At 44.1% G+C, this 6,433-nt stretch overlaps 1 long non-coding RNA gene across 1 annotated transcript in view; it reads left to right on the top strand.

The window, feature by feature from the left end:
• Positions 1-2,694, top strand: part of LOC118418033 — a 10,213-nt gene extending 7,519 nt beyond the window's left edge. The window contains exons 2-3 of the long non-coding RNA XR_004831428.1: positions 934-1,043; positions 1,318-2,694. This is a non-coding gene — a long non-coding RNA (uncharacterized LOC118418033). The remainder of the gene's footprint in view (positions 1-933; positions 1,044-1,317) is intronic.
• Positions 2,695-6,433: the final 3,739 nt, after the last annotated feature.

Raw genomic sequence — 6,433 nt, 5'->3', positions numbered from 1 at the left:
TTATCGATAGGCACAAGAATAAGTTAAGTGAGCAAACTTGTCAGTGTGGCATGTGGTATGGGTCCCGAACTACGCAAACTTTGACCCTGTGTACCTGGATATACAACCTCCAACTGGGGGAAAATTTGCATAGAATCTATCCACGTTGCGTTCACATGCAGGGTTCGAGCCAAGCCGATTGTTCGCAAGTGTCTCAAACTACCTCTCAAGAATGGATTGCAAACGAGCTGGATCAGTGAAAATCCAAGCCGATTGGAGCGTTCACAAAAAACAATGACCTCTCCACCGCAAAGCCAGCACTAAGACGAAAATTTTCGAAGTATTAGGAGAGGGAAGCAGGACTTTGGTCGTAATATTTTGGACTGGACAGTAGGACTCTAGGGGGTCGTAGTATTTTGGACTGGACTCGGGTTTGAAGCATTTGGACTGGACAGTAGGACTCTAGGGGTCATAGTATTTTGGACTTGGACTCAAGGGGTCGAAGCATTTGGACTGGACAGCTGGACTCTAGGGGTCGTAGTATTTTGAACTTGGACTCAAGGGGTCGAAGCATTTGGACTGGACAGTTGGACTCTAGGGGTCGTAGTATTTTGGACCTGGACTCTAGGGGCCAAAGCATTTGGACTGGACAGTAGGACTCTAGGGTTCGTAGTATTTTGGACCCGGACTCTAGGGGTCAAAGCATTTGGACTGGACAGCTGGACTCTAGGGGTCGGAAGCAAATTTTGGTGTCGTCAACCCCCCCTCTATTTTTTTTTTTTGGAACAGCCCAATGAGCATTGATAAATGATTATTCATTAAAATGTCGTCTTTCGGGTGTGTATATTAGTATTCAGTTACAGATGTTTGGTCAAGACTATATTTCAGGTAGAATATATTTGAGGATGTCCAGAAGCAACTTTGTCATTGTTTATACACATATCTCAATTCCAGTACACCAACAGTGGAGACTTCCTTCAGAAGTGCAGCACAGGTTGTGAGAAGGATGGCTGGGAACAAAGCAAGCAACTGTCAGAGGCTCTGTTGCTGAAGTACTGCTACAAGTAAGACTACAGTCCTGTATATTCAGGATCACCAGTAGCACAGTCAGTGTATACTGAGGCAGGCCGCCATCGTGAATCTCCATATTCTCTTGTTTGTTGTTACCCGTTGTGTGATCATCTGTTGGGACGAGGCACGGCTGTTCTAGTTACCAGTGTGACATGATATTTCTTGAGCATATTATTTCGGTTTCTCCTATTAGGTTGTTCAAACTTCTTAGGCAGATTTCAAAGTAAATGTATGGTTAAAGGGACTTTGGGGGGTTTTGGTATACAGGAATGGTTCATTACAAGGACTCCAAATCCACACCAAGAAGTCCAACATGCGGGCACTGAGGGAGAAGCTTACACTGAGGCCATGACAGCAGTGGTCTCAGATGTACATGTATATTGGAATAGGGAGTTCTTTTTATTACACGCACAAGCAGTTCCATAGCATACAATCTGGTGCACCATACATGTAGGTGTTCAAATAACATTGACTATCATAATTCCACCAGATGCCATAATACCGCCACCTCAAAAAAACGTTAGTATATGTAGGTCTTCCCAAAATTGTCTTGAACACCGAATGTTATATATCCTACATGTAATAAAATTTACAATTCAGATATTTAGGTGTTGAAGATAATCTTCAGAAGGCCTCTATGACAATGTTTTATGAGGTGGTGGTATAATGGCACCTGGTGGAATTATGCGAATGTATGTTACTAGTAAGTTTATGCAGCTACAAGTTGATTTTTGCATTTGACATATATGTTTAGAATGTATAGATTGACATTAATGTACATGTAACATACAGATATCATCTGTTTTTAAATCAAATAATGATAAAGCATTACTTGAATAAACACGTAGCAGATAGTAACTGTAAATCCAGAAATGTTCGGGGTTTAACGTGAACTAAAAATTGCTTTGAACAACCGCATGCGCGCATACTAGTACCTTCTTGACCAAGACCCGGATACATATGTGACTGTTACGCAACCACAAACTCATAGCGATTACCTTCCTACTGTGAACTTAGATGCATTTACAGTACATGGCACTGATCATGTTGACAAAGTGTAAAACAGCATGGGCCCCACTAAATGTTGACCTACATATTTCTAAGTTTTAGATGATAAATCATTGATTGGATGATATGTAGTAGTTACATGATACTGCCTATTGAAGGGTGAAACATTGCAGGCCACACTGAATGTTGCACTACAAGTCTTATATGTCATTGACATTGCAGGTCAGTTTTCCTTGTGATGCTACTGTTTCTTTGCACTTCTCAAGCTTTCATTATACAATCATACTTTCATAGGTGACATGATATTATCATTGACAACAAAGTCAGGATTTTGCACAGAACATGCTACTACAGTTTGTACTTGTATTTACTGTATATAATATAATTATAAAGACTATTCTTGTATTTATAATTTACCAAGACAAATATGTTTATATTGTGTGGTTTATGTGTGTGTTGTACAGAGTAGGTGGTAGCTGATAAAACTATACATTTTATTTGCAGTGTATACTAGTATCCTTCAGAAAATGTAACTAAACTGTTGCTATGTTTATCTATTAAATTTTGCTGTATTTTATCAAAAACATATCCTTCTGATTCATAGTTGTGAATAAATGTGGGTAATTTAGGATGTCATACAACGTGGTTTGTGAACTTCCAGGTAAATGTTACAGATGGTTAAATGCCAATAAGTATGAGATATAACGCGAGTGGTAAATCCCGGTAAATGCATCTATATATACCCACGGTAAAGGCCGGTAAATGATATTTAACGTGAGTGGTAAATCCCGGTAAATGCAACTATATACGCACGGTAAAGACGGGTAAATGGCAGTAACTGTGACTTATACCGCGAATGGTAAATCTCGGTAAACACGCCTTTACATGAACCGGGTAAATGTGGTAAATTTAGGCAACCATTACCGGACTTACCATGTAGGGTAAATGCCGGGTAAATCTGCACATTTACCGATGGGTAAATGACTGGTAAATTACCGGTAAATGTAACCTTTACCAGGCTTTACATCACATTTACCGTTTCGGTAAATACGACTTTTCATGCAGTGTCTTGAAGGTTAAGCCTGTTATTACTTTCTTAAATGTATCCAGTACAAACAAACAATTATTGTTAACTGTGAACGCTTATCATTGATTGTCAGATGTATCTGGTGAATTGTTAACACGTAAATTTGGACATTATGTCATTTGCATGTGGTTAAATTGAAACACATTCAGCGTGGTAAACTTTCTCTTCCTCGATTCTTTAATAATCGAGTAAGTGCACAGGGCATGGAGAATTAGCCAGCCTTGTCAATCTTTATTTTGCAGGTGGAAACTGCTCGTAAGGCCAATGAAATCACCCACTTTTCACTCAGCCGAATCCCATAACATAATTCCAGCGGTGTTTCTTTATGGGCGTGTACGTATTTACGAAAAGTCCATATAAGTAGACCACATACTAAAAAGTTTATCCTCTTCCTGGAATGCCACTGGGGTCGTAGAATACAAATTCCGCGGCTTGGTTTTAATATGGACACAGTATAAACTTTATTTCCAATTTCTAGCTCGTTAAGTCTTACCCAAGGTTATTACCTATGGTGGCTGTGCATGCAATTGTGGTCAACTCAACTCAACCCGTGGATAAATCTACTACATAGACAGTATAAACTGCAGCCTGGCTAGTAGTGCATAGAGTTTTCCACATATGTGCTTTGAAAACGCAAAGTTTGATACATCTCAGGACCATCTTCTCTGCCTTTCTGCGTATCTCCGGACATATTGTGTCTCAGCACTGTCATATCATTAATTTTACCACATTGGCCCCATAAGCTGCAACGTGACTGTTGAATTTTATTTATTAGTGCATAAAAATGTGTAGAAGAAATCTGTTTATTTGAGTTTTATTGCTCCTGTGGCTAGGATTTGACATCCAGGCCATCATAAACTTTATCTTGCTCCTAACCTTGTATAACGTTTATTTACAAACTGCTTGTATCTTGATATTGCAGTATATAAAGTTGAATACATTCCAGGGCCGTCTTGTCTTCTGAGACCTGTTGACAGGGAACTGACACGCCTTTCTGCGTGCTCAGATCCCCCTAGAGTATTGCGTCTCATCACTGTCATAACCTTATTTGTGCGCCCGTGCCTCCCGATGCTGCTGAAGGCACGTTGAGGAGATGATGATAATCCGTCACAGCACGGCGGCGTGTTCACCATGGGTAAAAACTTCTCCAACGGGTCTGCATCAGTTAGCGGAATCCCAACTCTGGAACTCTTGTCACATTCGTTTTAGAATTTTGTTTTGGTTTGCAGTTTTGGGGAATTACTGTCGATAAGAATGTAGGACAATATTGCACAATATAGATTAATCCTTTATGCCACATCCAACAACTACCTAGCGGATGTCTAAATGTGCTGTCGTAGACGCATCGTATCAAGGCCCGTGCTCAATACTTAAAAGATCTACTCCCTTGCATGAAGTATGGGCCCATACTGCATCAATTGACCTACTAGTCTAAAACTACAATCAGCAGTGCGTAGGCTTTGTCAATAGTTGGAGGACGGCCAGGTACCGTTCTTTGCTCATAAAACGAAACACCGTCTTCTTGCCAAGTTCTGGAGACGCGAGGAGGAAACAGTAAATCCGTCTGTCCGCTCCATCGCCATCTTGACAAGTCAATATCTCATTCAGTGTTAAAGAATGAAGTGCGCCGCTATATATGGATCTTGGACATGGCCTACCAATTAGCCACGAGGTCGCGGAGGGATTTAGGAAATGTCAGGAGGTCATAACGGCCCCGCAGAGAGAGCGTCTTGATGTCAGCATGCAGCCTTAAGACCTGGCTAATGGTAGGCCGGGTGCATATGGGGGCGGTTAAAGGCCAATCCATCTGTTCCAGGTGGGCAGATCTGACAGGCAGGTCCGGCCGTTTTTGTAAGGCAGGGTATAACAGCTTGTTATACAAGTTGTTATATCTTCCCTCACGCCCCTTCTGCGGTATGCTTAAGGTAGGGCGTTACTGCTTCCCTCATACCCCATCTGAGGTACACGTAAGGCAGGGTGTTACAGCTTCCCTGTGACACACGTAAGGCAGAGTGTAACAGCTTCCCTCCGGCACACGTAAGGCAGAGTGTAACAGCTTCCCTCCGACACACGTAAGGCAGGGCGTTACAGCTTCCCTGTGCCACACGTAAGGCAGGGCGTTACAGCTTCCCTGTGCCACACGTAAGGCAGGGCGTTACAGCTTCCCTGTGCCACACGTAAGGCAGGGCGTTACAGCTTCCCTGTGCCACACGTAAGGCAGGGCGTTACAGCTTCCCTGTGCCACACGTAAGGCAGGGCGTTACAGCTTCCCTGTGCCACACGTAAGGCAGGGCGTTACAGCTTCCCTGTGACGCACGTAAGGCAGGGTGTTACAGCTTCCCTGTGACACACGTAAGGCAAGGCGTTACAACTTCCCTGTTTCACACGTAAGGCAAAGCGTTACAACTTCCCTCACGCCTCACGCTTCCATATAGGATCAGCTGCTGTCCGAAGTGTGTCCAGGTGGATGTCATGACACGGCGCCTGATCGAGGTCTAGTTTCTTTATGGGCTAAAATCAAGCACAAACCATGAACTTTCTTGGCAGAGTATCAAAGCGTCTCGAGGCAAACTCTAAGGATGGTCTGCCGGTATTAATAGCTTTGCCATTGCAATCTAAATCTGAGTTTCAACAGGTGTTCGTCAATCCATCTTGTAACTCTCCCGAGACACTGGTGACTGTCGTTAAGCCGTGAAACACGAGTAGCCAAGGTTACCTGCCGGAAGCCTCAGTCAGCTCATCCGTCTCCGTCCGCAGATGAGGGGTCTGGTTATCCATCACGCGTCTGCTGAGGCCGTCAGAACTTCCCGGAAAGTCGGAGGCTGTCAGGTCTGCTGAGACCGTCAGAACTTCCCGGAAAGTCGGAGGCTGTCAGGTCTGCTGAGGCCGTAAGAACTTTCCGGAAAGTCGGAGGCTGTCAGGTCTGCTGAGACCGTCAGAACTTCCCGGAAAGTCGGAGGCTGTCAGGTCTGCTGAGGCCGTCAGAACTTCCGGGAAAGTCGGAGGCTGTCAGGTCTGCTGAGGCCGTCAGAACTTCCCGAAAAGTCGGAAGCTGTCAGGTCTGCTGAGACCGTCAGAACTTCCCGGAAAGTCGGAGGCTGTCAGGTCTGCTGATGCCGTCAGAACTTCCCGGAAGGTCGGAGGCTGTCAGGTCTGCTGAGGCCGTCAGAACTTCCGGGAAAGTCTGCTGAGGCCTTCAGAACTTCCGGGAAAGTCGGAGGCTGTCAGGTCTGCTGAGGCCGTCAGAACTTCCCGGAAAGTCGGAGGCTGTCAGGTCTGCTGAGGCCG

Source organism: Branchiostoma floridae, chromosome 6 (assembly GCF_000003815.2).
Source record: "Branchiostoma floridae strain S238N-H82 chromosome 6, Bfl_VNyyK, whole genome shotgun sequence".
Lineage (NCBI taxonomy): Eukaryota > Metazoa > Chordata > Leptocardii > Amphioxiformes > Branchiostomatidae > Branchiostoma > Branchiostoma floridae.
This window is presented reverse-complemented; position numbering and strand designations above follow the sequence as displayed.